Source organism: Canis lupus, chromosome 1 (assembly GCF_048164855.1).
Source record: "Canis lupus baileyi chromosome 1, mCanLup2.hap1, whole genome shotgun sequence".
Taxonomy (NCBI): Eukaryota; Metazoa; Chordata; class Mammalia; order Carnivora; family Canidae; genus Canis; species Canis lupus.
The window spans coordinates 122,316,904-122,333,651 of NC_132838.1; the positions used below are offsets into that span (position 1 = coordinate 122,316,904).

General features: G+C 60.0%; 1 protein-coding gene across 3 annotated transcripts in view; it reads right to left on the reverse strand.

Moving 5' to 3' along the window:
- Positions 1-11,538, reverse strand: part of PLEKHF1 (pleckstrin homology and FYVE domain containing 1) — a 31,530-nt gene extending 19,992 nt beyond the window's left edge. The window contains exon 1 of one of the 3 annotated variants that reach the window (XM_072783153.1): positions 11,428-11,538. The gene's annotated coding sequence lies outside the window, so the exon portion shown is untranslated. Of the gene's footprint in view, positions 1-7,408; positions 7,434-11,282; positions 11,395-11,427 lie in introns of those variants that run through there. The other 2 variants (XM_072783183.1, XM_072783164.1) reach the window with 2 other exon arrangements.
- Between the last annotated feature and the right edge of the window lie 5,210 nt (positions 11,539-16,748).

The window sequence follows — 16,748 nt, forward strand, 5'->3', positions numbered from 1 at the left end:
GCTGATCTCTGCTCGGACTAGGCCGGACTAGGCCCGTCGTTCCCCGCATTGAGCTTGGGAAAGGGAGGTGGACTCGGACTCGAAGCATTTGGGGCAAAGGATCAAGACCAAGGGAAATGTGGCAGCAGGAGGGCGGGGAGGCAAATGGGGCAGAGTAGTGACAGGTGACGACTCCAGGTCAGGGTCGGCAGATTTTGTCCTGAACAGGGTCAAATAGCCCAGACCTGGCAAGCAAGCGGCGCTGCGGTGCACAGAGCAGCCTGGCCGGGGCGGCGGCCTGTGGGCAAGCTTCCCTCAGCACCGCCGACGTGACCGCCCGTGTGTTGTGAAACATTATTTTCCTTTTTTTCCAGCCGCTTAAAAATATAAAAGCCATTGTTAGCTGACGGGTCACGCGAAAACAGGCCACCGGCTGGGGTTGGCCCACCCCCGACTTGACATGTCCCTCGGACGGTTCTTACGACCCTTGTGCTCTCCTGAGAGTGTTCAAAACGGAAGGTTGGGGGAACAAATAAAGAAAAAAAGCGAAACAGCGGTTGTCCTACTTATCACGGGCAGGTCGTGGACTCGACCTCAAATTGGGTCGCTGGCCACCACTCTGCACGCGGCTTGCTTTATCAAGGACGCGCCTGAGGCTGAGTGTGCAAGCCGTGGACACGGGGGACGCCGGGGACGATTCCTCCTGGAATGGCTCTGAGATTGGCTTTGCAGGAGGAGCCCCTGAGAGGTTTGGAAACTGATGTCACAGGAAGATCTCTCAAGATTGCAATTTTTTTTTTAATGGGAAGGATTATTGGAGTTTGGGTTGCTGCAGGATCGGATTGAAACCGAGAGGGAACCTCCGGTCTCCCGTGGGCAGGACAGCCGTGGCCCCCTCCTCCACGCCCCGGCCCGGCCCCGCAGTGTCAATATTTGCTGGGTGTGCGCTTGCCCGTGTTTGTCCTTCCGAGTCTGCACATCCTTGTCGTGTTTGCGGGCGCCGTCCTGCCTGTTTCCCATCCCGGGTGTCCCCGTGAGGCTCTGACCAGGCCAAAGGGGAAAACGAGAACCGTGAGAAAGGCTGCCCTTCGACAAAGGCTTCAGATGCAGGAAATGAATGTCGCCCCTGAAGAGGATCTTCAGGATGGCCGAGGCTCACCGACGCCCTCGGAGACGTGAGGCCGCGCGGCCCCGGCAGCCCCGGGTGACAAGGCTCCCTCTCGGGCGTTCATTCCTTCGGCAGCTCCCGGGCGCCGCGGCCGAGCGGGGTGTGCAGAGGCGCCCGCGTCGGGAGGCTCCCCGGAGCAGGGCAGACCTGGGCAAGCCTCGCGATTCCCCAGGAGCGGGGCCGCTCGCCCAGAGCACAGGGCACAGGGTGTCCCGGGTGACAACTGTCTGTGTTGGATGACACGTCTGGGAGCAGAGTTTTGGCGCCAGAAAGTCAGCCTTTGGGGCCTGGCAGGCAGGGAACTCTTGCTCTGCTGCATTTACGTCAAGAACAGGAAGTTTAGGGACCAGGAGCCTCCGAGAAACTTATCCTTGGACATTATTGTGTTTGTGCAAAGGGATATACGCTCACACTGATTCGTCATGGCTCCGCTTACAACAGGGAAGTCATGGCCCAACCCCAATCCCCAGCGCAGGCGGCTACCTAGGTCAGGGCACGTGCACACGGTGGCCGGGCTGCCCCGGCGACAGGGAAGGAGGCAGGTCTCCACGGGCTGAGGTGGAAGGATTTCCAAGACCTACGGAGCAGGAGAAGTTTAAGATGCAAAAGCATGCACGCACGTGTGACCTCCTGTGCGGGTGTGAAAACTATTGCAGGCACAGCTCACGGGCAACTGGTCCCAGCGGTGGCCTCCGGAAGGGCAAAGGGAGGTGCGGACCGTCGCTGGGGGGACCCACACTCGTACCCTTGTCTGCCTCCCCCGCACCCTCGCGGCTGAGCCTGCGTGATCAGCGGAGACCGTGGAAACGCCTGTGCGTGACTTCCCAGGCGCCTGCCTTGCTCTCGTGATCACTGGCACGAGGGGGAGACACCCCTTGGTGCCGAGGCTGCCCAGCAGCCCCATGGAGGACGCGAGGCCTCCCGCCGGCGCCAGCACCACGCGGGGGCTTGTCCGGGCCCAGGGAGGCCGCGGGGCCCCACCACATGGGGTCTTGCCTGCAGCCCCCTGGGCGGCCTTGGGGCAGAAGGATCCAGCTGAGCCCCCCCAGCTCCCGACCCGCAGATGCCCCATGACCTGCCTATTATCTCAAGCCACCAAATTTTGAGATAATTTCTTATGTGAACAGATAACTTCCCATCCTTTTATTTCCTTTAGCCTTTGTGCCTGTGCGTCCGTGCACGTCCAAATGGTGGTGGTGGTGGTGATGCTCGTCGTCGTAATCTTGGTCGTAATCCAGTGCTCACCATGGACTGTGCATTCAGGGATAATCTCCGGCGGGTCGAAGCGGGTTGCAGAGGTGGGAGCCAGTGCAGGGCAATGAGACCTGGCCCAAGGGGGCTCCACGTGAGTGCTCAGCGAAGGGGAGGAGGAGTCGAGTGACTTCCAGGGGTGCTGGGGGGGCGGGGAGGACGGCCCACGTGCAGAGCTTGAGCAGCGCTTGGGTGCAGAAGTTTCACACTAGCTGCCTGCAGGCTCACAGACCCTCTCTGTTTGGCCAGCACGCTGAATTTTAAAATCTGAACTCGAAAAAAATAAAAAATAAAATAATAAAATCTGAACTCGACACCCACCAGAATTGCCAAAATCACAAATGTTGACGATGTCAAGTGTTGCATATGTGGCTGGAGGGAGTGTAAATGGATGCAACTATTTCAGAAAACCATTTGGCAGAGTCTCCTGGGCTCAACCTCTGCGACCCTGTGGCCCAGACGTTCTACTCCTCAGTGTTTATCTCCGAGAAGAATGAGAGCACGGGCCCGCCAAGGTAAGTGTGCAAGAATGCTACACGCTTGTCATTCATAACAGTAATTAATCCAAGCCAAAGAGGGATGCGTTGAAACAGGTGACAGGGAGGGAGTCCGTCTTGTGGGACTGAGTCCCTGACCCGTGGGATCTGATGCCGTCTCCAGGTAGGTCGTGGCAGAATAGAGTAGGATCGTAGGACGCCCAGCTGGTGGCCGAGAACCGCTTGGATGTGGGGGGGAAGCCCCATCCATTGCAACCGGACGCACACACCTGATGCCCCCCGACTCCCCCCACCGCTGCACGGGGGTGGGTGGCCCAGGCGGATGGCTCGGCTCCCTCCCTCCGTGCCGACACCCTGCTGCGTCCACGTGCTCCCGCCAAAGGCTGAGCATCCAGGGTGCTGGTACGGGTCTAATCCCGTGAGAAGTGGGCCTCTCGGGCCAGGTCTTACTTTGGGCTGTTTTCACAAGTGATAGACGGGGAGGTTAGAAAGGAAGCAGTGACTTGTGACCCCCCTGGAGGCTGGAAGTCTGAGATCAGGGTGCTAGCGTGGTGGGGTTCCGGTGAGAGCCCTCTTCTGGGTTCTAGACCGTGATCGGTTCCTTGAACCCTCCCATGAGGGAGAGGGCGCAGGCTGGCTCTCTGGCCTGTTCTCATGAGGGCCCTAATCCCGTTCCTATGAGGGCCCCACCTTCAGGACCTTGTCCCTCCCGAAGGACCAAACCTTATCACCTTGGGATTAGGCCTCCATGCACGCATTTTGGAGGGGACACACTCAGTTCATGTCGGGCTCCGCGGGCTCAGGGATTCCCCGTTGGCCCGGCCGAAGCGTTCCTGGAGCTGCTCTGCAGCTTGAGACTCTTTCTCCCCCAATCTTCCGTCTCCCCCTCTTTCTGGGTGTCCCACCACAGAGCCGTCTGCAGGCTCTCCCCACCTTTCCTGGAAACCTCTTCTTTATCCTTCACGGGTCTTCCCTCCAACTCAGGCGCCCCCCGTCTTGGTGTCTGCTTCTTGGAAGACCCCAAGTAGACACGGATACGCCGGTAGTACTCCCGCCACCCAAGGCCGCAACCTCCAGACACCTTTAATGTCTCCAGACTCCCTGCCTCTGCACTTTCCCAAACCCTCATCTCTCTCCTCCTCTCCAACTGAAGAAATGGAAGAGCTCTAATTCACCTAGCGAAATTTTCTTTTTCCTTTTTTGATTAAAAATTTAATTTTCTTTTTTAGTTTTCCATTTTATTTTTTAATTTTTTAAAAAAGATTTTATTTACTTATTCATGAAAGACACAGAGAGGCAGAGACACAGGCAGAGGGAGAAGCAGGGTCCATGCAGGGAGCCCGACGTGGGACTCGATCCCGGGACTCCAGGATCACGCCCTGGGCCAAAGGCGGCGCTAAACCGCTGAGCCACCCAGGGATCCCCAAATTTTTCATTTTATTGTTTAATTATCATTGACATATAACATTGTTAGCTTCAGGTGTCCAACATAATGATTCGATATTTATATATGTCGTGATCCCTGCACTAAGCCGCCCTTGTTTATTTTTGCTTTTGTTGCCTTCGTTTTTGGCATCAGATACAAAAAAAAAAAAAAAATCAACAAAACTGATATCAAGGAGCTCAGCACCCGTGTTTCCTTCAGGACTCTCATGGTTTCAGGATTTACAGTCAAGTCCTTAATCCATTTTGAGTTAATTGCTGTTGATAGTGTGAGGTCACGGTCCAGTTTCCTTCTCTCGCACGTGCCCGTCCGGTTTCCAACCCCATTTATTAAAGAGGCTGTCTTTTCCCCGTCGTATTTCTCGGCTTCTTTGTTGTAAAATAACTGATCACGTACGTGTGGGTTCATTTCTGCGCTCTCGATTCCGTTCCACCCAGCTGCGTGTCTCTTTTTAGGCCGGCACCATACTCTTTTGGTGACTGTGGTTCCGTAATGTAGTTTGAAATCAGGGAGTATGATGCCCCAGCTCTGTTCCTCCTTCCCGAGATTGCTTTGGCTATTGGAAGTTTTCTTGAAAACAAAAATCGTCACCTCCTTCATGATGTGCTCTATTCCTGTTTCTTGAGACAAACTCTGGCAGCATCTTCAAAAGCCATCTCATCGAACTTCTCTGCTTAGACTCCATAAAGAGGATGTGGAAGGAAAAAAAAAAAAAAGAGGATGAAGAAGGACAGTGTTCCTAACAAATGGGGTGCTGGAATAATTAGATGTCCGAATGCAAAATAAAAAATAAAAAAAAAAAGAACTTCCAGCCACTTCCAGCTATATCTCATATCTTATGTAGACATTTACTAACAGTGGATTGGTGATTTAAACATAAGCCATCAAACTCATCAAACTGTTAGGAGAAAACATTGGGGAATATCTCTGAGCTTGGGTGAAGCAAGGAGTCCTCAGATAGATAACAGAAGCATGATCCAGAAAGGAAAAAAAAAATGAAAAATTGGACTTTACCAAAATCAAGTTCTTGTTCTGTGAGATACACTTTTAAATAAAGAGAAAAGCAAAAAATAAAAAATAAAAAAATAAAAAAAAAAAAGAGAAAAGCCACAGGCCAGGGGTGTGTAGTTGCAAATCACACATCTGACAAAGGGATAAATATTCAGTGTATATAAAGAACTCCCAAAACTGGACCGAAAGAGAACTGTCCGATTTTTAAAAGGTCAAAATAGTTCAGTAGATGCTTTACCAAAGGAGGTTTAGGGACGGCAAGTAAGCAGTGAGAAATGCTCCATGCCGTTAGGCAGTAGGGAAAGCAAATGGAAACCATCCTGAGAAGCCACTAGGCCCCCCTCTGAATGGCTTTGGGGACCAGACCCAACAGACGGCAATACCGGGTGCTGGCGAGGTTGTCATGACCGAAGCGTTCACACTTGGCTCCGAGGAGTGCAAAATGGCCCAACCGTGGGACGGACAGGTCCACAGTGTCTGGGGAAGTTAAGCGTGCTCCCACCGTACGGCCCGGCAAGCTCACGGGCGCGACCTCGGAGAAATAGAGACTTTCGTCCACACCAGACCTGTTAACAGGACCACACAGAGGAAGGCCCGACCGGCCCTGTAGCTGGTCAGGTGTGGGGTTGACTGCACGGGAGCAACATGAGGCCGACTTAGGGGTGATGGGTGTGCTTTTGTGAAACTAGAAGTCAATTAAAAAATAACCACGAGTCTTAGTAAAATACACAGCTATGTCATCTGTGATTTAGGATCTCCGAGCACACAGCACTTCCCACATTTGTTCTTTGCACGATTGCCAATTATTTTCGAATTTGTGTGTGTGTGTTTCAAGAGTTTAATGTATTAGATTTTTTTTTTTTAATGGTAAAATCTGGGAGTTGTGGATTAGTGGCCATCTAGGTACTAAAGAAAATCACGCTGGTGACACCTGGGGGCTCAGCCGTTGAGTGTCTAACTTCGGCTCAGGGCGTGACCCCGAGTCCCGGGATCGAGTCCCACATCAGTTCCCCACGGGGAGCCTGCTTCTCCCTCTGCCTGTGTCTCTGCCTCTCTGTGTGTCTCTCGTGAATAAATAAATAAAATCTTTAAAAAAAGAAAAGAAAAGAAAATCATGCTGGAAAACTTCCAAGTTACCTATTGTTAGTGAGGAGGGGAAAAAAAAAAGCGGGCTCAGTCTTCCGTTGTGGCCAGAGGCCTTAGGGAAAGGGCCCCCTTCCATTCTGCTAGGAATTCTTCAGTCATTTCCTGACTGGGAAGCGGGGTAGGAACTTCCCTTCCCCTGGGGAAGCCACCGGGGGGCATTTCCCAGGTACAGAGCCGCGGCCTCCGTCCCCAACCCCAGCAAGCAGGACTCGGAATAAATAAAAACGAGTCAGCAAGAATGAAAGACACGTGCCATCAACCACAGCAGCAGCAACGCACAGCTCCGCCGCGCCAAGTGCAATCAAGTACGACTAGAAAGATCCAGAACAGAACAATTCAAACCCCAGCTAGGCCCGGAGACCTTCGCTCCCACGCTCCGGAATCCTGGGGGAAAGGAGCAGTGCCTGAGGCTGCGGAGCCCCCGCCCCAAGCCCCAGCCTGTAAGGGGGGCCGGGGTCGGGGACCGCGGGACGTAACCCCGCATCCGAGGCGGACAGGCCGGGTCCTGAGTGGCTTGGGGGAGAGATGGGCCCTCGCGCCCCCACGGTCCCCTGGAGGTACGGGACAATCACGTCACAGCGCTCCCACTTCCTGCCCTGGGTCCCGACACCTGCCACGTCTGCCCGGCTAGCTCCCGGATTTCCTTTGCTTGCAACGAAATACATGTCTAGGCCCCAGAGGCAGAAACTGTGCTGACCCCAGAAGGTGAGCACCCCGCTGCACCCGGGACTGGGTGCCCCCGCCTGCCTGGGCCTCCCAGCACCCCTGCTCCCCATCCTGGGAGGGCAGCGCCTCTTTGGAACCCAGGGCTCTTGCCTGGAGTCTGTGGCCAGACCCCTGCGGGGACGGTGGGGCGACCGATGTCCACCAAACGGCGGACACTGCCCCCCCCACCCCCCCGAGCCCCCTCACCAGGCTGGGGCAGCTCCAGCGGCCGGAGAGCTTCCCACCACCAAGGTCAGGGTTGTGAGGAGCCTGTGGGCGAGTGTGTGCGGGAACAGAACTGGAAAATACTGACCGTAAAACCAACAGACCAAAAATAATGGCAACAAAACGTCCCAAACGCTTCATCAAATTAAATCTCAAGGTTTAAAAAAACCAAGCAGAGCAGCCCCCAGAGGCCTACCTTGAAGTGCCTCCCTCATCCCCTCTCCTCCCCCAGCCAGACACCTGCAGCTCTTCCCTGATTGGCCTCCGCCGTGCAGGCTTTTAAGTCTTAAAGTTTTTTGATTTTTAATTTTATTTTAAAAAATATTTATTTACTTATTTATATTTAAATTCGATTTGCCAACATGTAACACCCAGTGCTCATCCCATCAAGTGCCCTCCTCGGTGCCCGTCCCCCGGTCACCCCAACCCCCCACCCACCTCCCCTTCTGCAGCCCTTTGTTTCCCAGAGTCAGTCTGTCTCCCTCTCTAATTTTTCCCACTCAGTTCCCCTCCTTTCCCCTATAATCCCTTTCACTCTTTCTTATATTCCCCAGATGAGTGAGACCATATAATGTTTGTCCTTCTCTGACTGACTCACTTCACTCAGCATCATACCCTCCAGGTCCATCCACGTCGAAGCAAATGGTGGGTATTTGTCGTTCCTAATGGCTGAGGAATATCCCACTGTCTACACAGACCACAGCTTCTCTATGCATCACCTGTCGATGGACACCGAGGCCCCTTCCACAGTTTGGCTATTGTGGACATTGCTGCTGTGAACATCGGGGTGTGGGTGTCCCAGCGTCTCCCTGCATCTGTATCTTTGGGGTAAATCCCCAGCAGTGCAATTGCTGGGTCGTAGGGCAGATCTATTTTTAACTCTTTGAGGAACCTCCACACAGTCCTCCAGAGTGGCTGCCCCAGGTCACATTCCCACCGACAGTGCAGAGGGTTCCCCTTTCCCCGCATCCTCTCCAACATCTGTGGTTTCCTGTCCTGTTAAGTGTCGCCCTTCTCACCGGTGTGAGGCGGGGTCTCATTGTGCGATGTCTCCCCTACCCAGAGCAGCTTCCGCACTCATGCAACCCCCCCAAACACCATGCAGCCCGAAAGCCTGTAGCCTCAGCCGGAGCTGGGCGTCCTGAGCGCCTGGAGCTCAGGGGACTGAGTGCGACCTTACAGACTGAACTTGCAGCTTCCTGGAGGAAGGGATCTGCCCCCTCAGGTTGTGGGCGTTAGTGCAGCTGAGCCTAGGGGGCCGCTGAGCGTCATGGGGGCAGCGGAGGGTCAGGGGGGCAGGGGAGGTTCAGGGGGGCAGGGGAGCCTCAGGGGGCAGGGGAGGGTCAGGGGGCAGCGGAGCTCAGAGCACAAAGGCAGCCGCGCTGCGTCCTGAGCACGAGGACTGGGGAACACGTATGCCCCGTGGAGAACCTGGGGGCTCGGTTTCCCTCCTGCGGTGCGGAAGCTGCAGAGCCCTGAGCCCTCCCCTCCGCACCCCTCCCTGGCGCCAGCAAGGGTCGCACAGGTCGCACGGCCCCGCTGCAGTCCGCGTCCACTAGGGCCGGGCTCCCCCGGCCAGAGGGTGTCGGACCATCTAGAGCCCAAGCGTCCGGCTGTGTCACCCGCTCCCCGACTTCACCATGGCCTGTGACCCCGCAGCGCCGCCGCTGACCCCCGCGGCAGGTGTGCCCCCGAGCCGGGGCGTCCCTCCAACATCGCAGCACACGCCGAGCGGCCTGCTCACCGCCCGAGTAGCACAGCAGAGGCGAGGGACAGCCGGGCCGCAGAGTGCCGGCAGCACAGGCCCCCCCGACGGGATGCGGCCGGCCCACGCGTGGGCTGCAGCTGGGAGGCCGCATCCTCCTGCCCGGCCCTCGGGAAGGCCTCCCCCAGGGTCGGAGCCCCCGTGTCCTCTCTGGGCGGCGGGCCCAGCGGCCTCTGCGGGGCGGGTGTCCCCCCTGCGGCCTCCTTCCTGGGTGGGGGCGGCCCTGCCCGCGGCTCCTTCCGGGGCCCCCGGGGTCTCACAGCACCCCTGGGTCCCGTGTCCACGCCTGGCCGGCGGCCTCCTCGCACGTCTGGATTCTCGCTGCTTTCTGGAACTCTCTTCCGTGGGAGTTCCACCTGGGAGAGGCAGCCTCCGGCCTCGGGGGACTGGCCGCCCAGCACGAGGCGCCCTTGATGCCCGGGCGGCCCGGGTCGCTGCTGTGCGGCTCAGCCTCCTGACCTGGGACGAAGGCCCCGAGGACCTCGTGTGTGCTCACACGTGTGGTCGCCGTGGGTGTGTCCCGAAGCGCGGGGAGCTCGAGGCAGCCGCCTCCTGTGCAGCCACGCACGCGGGAGCTGGTTTCTGCGGGAGGAGCCCCGGGACTCCAGAGCCTGGCGTGGGGCTGCCACTTACGGGGCCGTTTCCCTGCGAGTCTCGTGCCGCAGGAGGGAGCCCCACGGCCCCACCCGGGTCTGTGGCGAGTGCAGGGCCTTCTGATCTGGGGCGGGGGGGGGGGAATCCCGTAACGGGAGTCACTCTTCATCAGAGAGAAATTTTAAAAAGGGGAAGTGACGTGTCCTGCAGGAGTCGGGTCAAGCTCCGTGAGCGCTCGTGTCCCATCGAAGCCGACGCATGTTCTCGGGGCTGACGCAGCGCGGGTCACGGCGGTCGGGCGGCCGCGTCCCTGGTCAAGCACCGTGCGGTCGCGCGGTGGGACACCCTCTGCGTAACGGGCGCCTCTTGTTTCTGGGTCGCAAGAGTCTGCTTTGCAAAAATATGCAACTGTGTTATCAATTTTCTGAACCCACTGAAATTCAAGTCGTTCTCTCCCGAAGCGCCTGGCGTGTCGTTATCCTGGTTGATGTTCTTCGACTTTTGTCTGGTCTGTCCCAGGTTTTCTTGATGATTTGTTCATTTTATCAAAAAGAGACACCATTTATTTATTTATTAAAGATTTTACTTATTTATTCATCAGAGATGCACAGAGAGAGAGGCAGAGACGCAGGCAGGGGGAGAAGCAGGACCCTGCAGGGAGCCCGACGCGGGACTCGATCCTGGGACTCTAGAACCACGCCCTGGGCTGAAGGCAGATGCTTAACCACTGAGCCACCCCGGGATCCAAAATGAGACTATTTTTAAATTTTTTCATTTATTCATGATAGTCACAGAGAGAGAAAGAGAGAGAGGCAGAGACACAGGCAGAGGGAGAAGCAGGCTCCATGCACCGGGAGCCCGACGTGGGATTCGATCCCGGGTCTCCAGGATCGCGCCCTGGGCCAAAGGCAGGCGCCAAACCGCTGCGCCACCCAGGGATCCCAAAATGAGACATTTTTTAAAACGTATGTTACCTTGAGTTCTATTCCTTGATGCTAATATCATTACCCCCCCCCCCACACACACACACAGTGTCAGTGTTTGCTAAACAATCCTCGGGCACACGAATGTGGCCCAAACAGTCTGTTCCATGACGTGAAATTGCATGTCGTCTGCGGCGTGCGCGTAGGTGCCTTTCTCACCTAAAAGCACCCACCGCCTTCGTGCCGCTCTCCCCCGGGGCGCCACAGAACCCAGAGCCCGGGAGAAAAGTCTCCCGAAAGCGCCCGTCTCGGGGGCGACCCGAACAGACCCCACGGCCTCCGAGCCGCACACGCGTGACTGACGAGCGGCCGGAGCCTGGGGCCTTGGTCGGGACAGTTGGCCAGGGGGGGTGCCCCGGGCCCTGGCAGGAGGTGCAGGCGGCCGGCGTCCCCGTGGAGGTGGCACCGTGACACGGGGAGGGGGGCTCGTCCTGCTAGACGGAGGCTGACGCAGGCCACCTGCATGCAAACCTCGGCCGGCCACCTGCCCCACGAGCCCTGAGCCCCGCCTTACCTGCGGCGGCTTCCTCGGTTCCCCTCTGAGTCTGTCCCTGCCGGGGTGCAAGTCCCAGCCGCCACCCTCAGGCTCCCGGAGCCGCCTTCATCCCTGTTGGGGGACCCGAGGTACCGGGGCCCACGGGGAACCGCAGTCGGGATACCTGAGAGGACGGCTCCGGGCCTGGGGGGAGCGAGGCTCCGAGGAAACGCCCGGGAGGCACGCGGGGCGGTGGAGCCAGGCTTCCACACTCCCGTCTGTCCGTCTGTCCGGGGCCTTAGCAGGGGTGGGGGGTGGGGGCGGACCTTCTCCCCACCCCTGTCTCCCGGCGCTGGGCTCCTCCCTCCTCCCCCTCCCACCTCTGTGTGTCCAGGTTTCTGTTTTCCGACCGTCCAGATCCAGCACACGTGGTGACGGGTCACTGCGTGACTCAGACAGAGAAGCCTTCCCCGGGGAGCTGTGGGGAGAGGGAGGGAGAGACGGGGTGGGGGGGAGAGCCTGGGGGGAGGGGGAGAGATGGGGGAGGGGGAGCGGGGGAGGGGAGGGAAGAGTCAGGGGAGGGGGAGAGCCTGGGGGGGAGGGGGAGAGATGGGGAGGGGGAGAGACAGGGAGGGGGAGAGATGGGGGAGGGGGAGCGGGGGAGGGGAGGGAAGAGTCAGGGGAGGGGGAGAGCCTGGGGGGAGGGGGAGAGATGGGGGAGGGGGAGCGGGGGAGGGGAGGGAACAGTCGGGGGAGGGGGAGAGATGGGAGGAGGGGAAGAGAAGGGGCGAGGGGGAGAGACAGGGTGGGGTGGGGAGGGGAAGAGGGATTTGGGAAGAGGCTTTTCCCTCCTGGGTCCTGGGAGCGAGGCCGCTGTCACACAGGAGAGGCAAGCGTGGCGGAGTCCGAGCCCTGCACCTCTGCCCTCGCTCGACCGCCGAGTGGCCTAGTCCCGGCTCAGGCCGTGGGTTCTGAGCGATGCGGCAGGCGCCGCCCGGGGCCACCCACAGACCCGCGTGAGCAGGTGCGGCGGCGTGGGCGCTCGGCCGGGCTGCCCTGACTCGTGGCCGCTTCCCTCCGGCCTGCGGACTGTGTGGCGGCAACAGGACCCCTGGGGACGCGTCTCGCGGGACCTGGGGGGCAGCACCTGAGCGCTCCGGGCTGATGTGGGGCTCGCGCCTGGACCCAAGACCTCCGCACCCGGGAGCGGCTTCCTGAGGCCGCGGCCAGGCCCCATCCAGCCTTCTTGCTTAATGAAAAACAAATTCCTGAGTAATTTATTTTTCTGTGTGTGTGTGTGTGGTTTTTTTTAATTTTTATTTATTTATGATAGTCACACAGAGAGAGAGAGGAGAGAGGCAGAGACACAGGCAGAGGGAGAAGCAGGCTCCATGCACCGGGAGCCTGACGTGGGATTCGATCCCGGGTCTCCAGGATCGCGCCCTGGGCCAAAGGCAGGCGCTAAACCGCTGCGCCACCCAGGGATCCTTGTGTGTTTTTTTAAATTTTATTGTTACTGTTTTTTGTCCCCCCATAAAACCGCAGGAAGGCGAGGGGGAAGCCCAGAAGCGGGGAGGCAGCTGAGGCTCGTGCTCCCGCCCGGGGTTGACATTCGGGGAATCCTTGCCGTGGGGCCGGGCCCTGCGGGGTCCCGAGGGTGAGGGGGCACAGCGGGTGGCCCGAGGGCGGGACCGGGGTCCCTGGGCCCCTGCCCCGCGCTGCTGCTCCCTGCGAAGGTACAGTCTGCGCCCCAGGCACCCCCGCCGACGTCTCCCGAGGGGACCCTGGCCTCAGCGCCCTCGCCTGGACCTGAGGGACAGATCCCAGCTGCATCTCAAGGTCACCAGGGCCCCGGACTGGACGCGGAGCCGGAGAAGCTGGCGCTTCCTCCCGCTCGCCAGGACGAGGAGGGCCGTTCTGGCGCCGTTGGGGTTTTACACGTGGAGCCGAGAGCCCCAGCTCCGAGAGGCTGCGACAAGGGAGACTGTCGGTGGGTGCAGAGCCTCGGGGAGGGCCAGCGGCTCGGGGGCTCCCTGTGCCAGCGTATTTGTCCCATACTCTGGGGCCAAGCTGCAGGGCCTCAGCTCCCAGCTCGCTCTGGCCCCTGACTTCACTCCTCTGGGCCTCCATGTCCTCATCTGCAAAATGGGAACAAGACAGCACTGACCTCATCAGGTAGCTGGGAGGACAAAGCATGCCAAACGCTCAGAATAGCGCCTGGCAGGTGCTTCCTAAGTGTTCACGCGCCAAGGAGCTTGTGCGCTCCACTTGTTAAAAATTACGTATATACGAACTTCACCAACTCAATTCACATTTTCCCGGAGACTTTAATTTCGAAAATGAGGGATGAGACGTCCAGAAGTAATTTTGTCGCCGTGATAAACCCAAATCACCGAGAAATGGGGGCCAAGCTCTCCGTGGCGAGTCAGGCCGTGTGCAGGTCAGCGTGGCTTATGCTCGGCACCGACCCCGGTGCACCGCGCTCAGAAGCGACGAGAACATAGAGCTCCCCCGTCTGTTGCCTGTTGCGACTGGATCCGCAGCTCTGGCCCTGGACTCAGGGCTCCGCAGGGAGCTGAGCCCCAGGTGGCCCTTCTCACTCTCCTCCCCCCACGTCCCCCTACACCACGGACGCGCAGGAGCCCCGTGGCCAGAGTCCGCCCTGGGCCGACTGCAACCGGAGCGGAGACCTGGGGCCTCTCCAGAAACGGGGGCTTCCCTGCGCAGAGGGGGCCCAGAGGGTGACCTGAGGCAGAGGCAGGCCGCGGCGGGAGCAAGACGACGGGTGGGAGACGCTCCCGTCGGGATGCTGGGCAGGTGCCCACGTTGCGGACTCGGGCTCCTCTGCTCACCCACGTTTCCAGTAGGAGTAAGACACGCAGAGAAACAGCGGGAACCTGGGCTTCCCCGACGAGCCAGGGGACCCTTCCGTGCCCTGCGGGAGGCCGCGGAGGTGGGCTCTCCGGGCTGGAACCCGGTCCCTGCCTCCTGCACCCAGGGCTGGCGGGTCCCTGGGGACGAGCCCACGCCGAGCGCGCCGACCCTCCCAGAGGCAGGAGGAGGTGTGACCCTGCGCTCCTGGGCCGGCAGCGTGACCGGAACAGCGTTAGGGTCAGACGTCCTGGGGAGACAAAGAGCCAGGAGGGTGCTTTCCATCTCAGCTCACACTGGGGAATGGGGAGGGGGGGAGGGGGGAAGGGGGGCTGCACCCCCTGCAGGGCTCAGCTCCTGCAGGTTAAATGCATCAAATGCATGGGTCACCACCACCACACTCCCCGAATCACGTCATTCGGGGCTGAAAATGGAGGTCAGGGGTCAGGGGGGCCTTGAGCTCGGGTTTCCTGAGGCAGGTCAACCTCCCAGGCAGGTCGCCCGCACCGGGCCCATGGGTGAAGCTGGAGGGGATGGAGGGGACAGGGAGGGCAGGCCGCTGTGGTCGCTGTAACTCAAGAGGGTGGGTCTGGGGGGCGGGACCCTGGGGGGGCCATGACCCGGGTCAGACCCACGTGTGGGCTTGGAGCAGGACGGTGACAAAGGCCCCGGGCTGTGCTGTGGCCATGGGGTGGGGGGCGGGGGACACAGACGCCTCAGGACGGAGTGAAGGCTTAGCCACGGCAGGTGCCCCGAGAGGCCACAGGAGATGTGCCCACGGGGAGCGAGCGCTGGCTCTGGGACAGCAACGCACCTGCTCCGTGCAGGGTGGGGGCAACGCGGTGCGCCCCCACTAAGGCACGTCCGCCGGCCCCCCGCCCCCCCTCCAGCCCTCCGGCTCCGCGGTGGCAGGTGCACCAAGGGGAGGCCAGGCCACGGGGGTTGGGCCCCTCGGGGGGGCCTGGTCGGTTCCGGACCCTGCTGGGGACCCAGCCCCACACCGCCCTGTGCGCCCGCCTCTGCGGGTCTACTTAGCACCGCGCGTCCTTCACGGCTCAGGAAAAATTACCAAGAATGTTATTGACTCTAATTCTAATTTGTCTAGCACTCGTGTTAATGACGCCTATTTAAGACATCCATTAGGGGCCCGTGAGGTTAATTAAACGGACAATTCCAGAACAGTTCTATTAGGAACCCCCCCCCATTAAATTAATATTATAGACATTTAACAGATGTCCTAATTAGGCATTATGGCGAAGAAATGCAAACTAAATTAAAACAAAAGCCATTGTCCAGAAAGAAAGCTCTTTACCGTAATTTATGGCTTTTTTGGGGAATGTGACTGTTTCCTCCTCAGAACCTGAGATGAGCCCTTCTGACCATCTTTCCCAGCATCTGGAACCCGTCACCCCGAGCCCCAATCTTCCGTCACAGGCAGGCGTCGCGGCCAGACCCCATCTGGAGTCCACGGGCCTCACCCGCGTGACGGAGCAGAGCAGCGCGGGCCGCAGGAAGGCCCAGGCTCCCGCGGCAGGAGGGGACCGAGCCTGGCCCGCTGGCGGGGGCACGGAGGGGCTCGGTGGTCTGGGGACGCGGGAGCGGGGCTGGCGACGGCGGGCGGCAGCAGCTGGGCTCCTGAGCGGTGCTGACCCAGCGCTGGGGGGAGCCGGCCGGGCTCGTGGGACGGCGTCCTGCAGGCGGCGGAGGGGCTCCAGCAGGGGCCCCGGCACGTGCACTCGACGACGTCCCACGAGTTCCCTGCAGGCCTCCTGCCCCGGGTGCCGGAGGTGGAGGGAGGCCCTAAAGGTGGCGCCGTAACCCGCAGGGCCGCTGTCCTAACAAGAGTTAGAGACGCCAGACGGCGCTCCCCGCAGCTGCAGAGGCCAGGTGGGGACACGGCAACAAGGCGGCCAGGGAGACGGCGCTCAGCGGGCCCAGCCTGCGGCCCACCCGAGTCCTGGGCGTCCAGCCGTGGGGCAGCAGGTGAAGAATTTTCTGGTGTCCACGCAGCCGACGGCAGAGCGGTTAGGCGGCCCGAGCCAGCGCCGCGGCGACGACCGTGCCGGCCCCACCGTCCTGCACCATCCCTGGAGAGGCTCCGGCCTGTCCTGTGGGCCCCGCAGTTGGCCGCTCGGCCCACTCGCATTTGGGAGAACAGAGGGTCCCGGGCTGATGCCCCCCGGCCCACAGCTCCCGAGTCTCGCCCTGAGGTGACCGCTCTGCTGCCGTGCGGCCCTCCGGGGTCTCCGGTGCCCGACGGTGGGCGCAGGAGGCCGACACGGCCTCGGCCCTGCTCGGTCCTGCTCCAGCCGTGGAGGAGGGGCCTGGGCTGCAAACGACCACACGCCCTCCACGAGCGGCCCCGTCCACCTCCCTGGGCCTCGGCCTCCCGGGGCGCTGCCTGAGAGCCAGTGTCCGCCTGGGCTGGGCCCTTGGAGGATGGCCGGTCCTCAGGGCACAGGACCCCAGGGCATCCTAGAAAGAGGCAGGCGCCTTCTCCGCAAGCGTCCTTGGGGGAAGGGGACGGAAGCCCACAGAGGAAACAGCCGTTCACCGCAGACGTGAGTCTGCACCAAACAAGAGCGGGTTTCACGAGGCAAGTGGCACCACCACGTTTCTGGAAAGCAGCCGCAT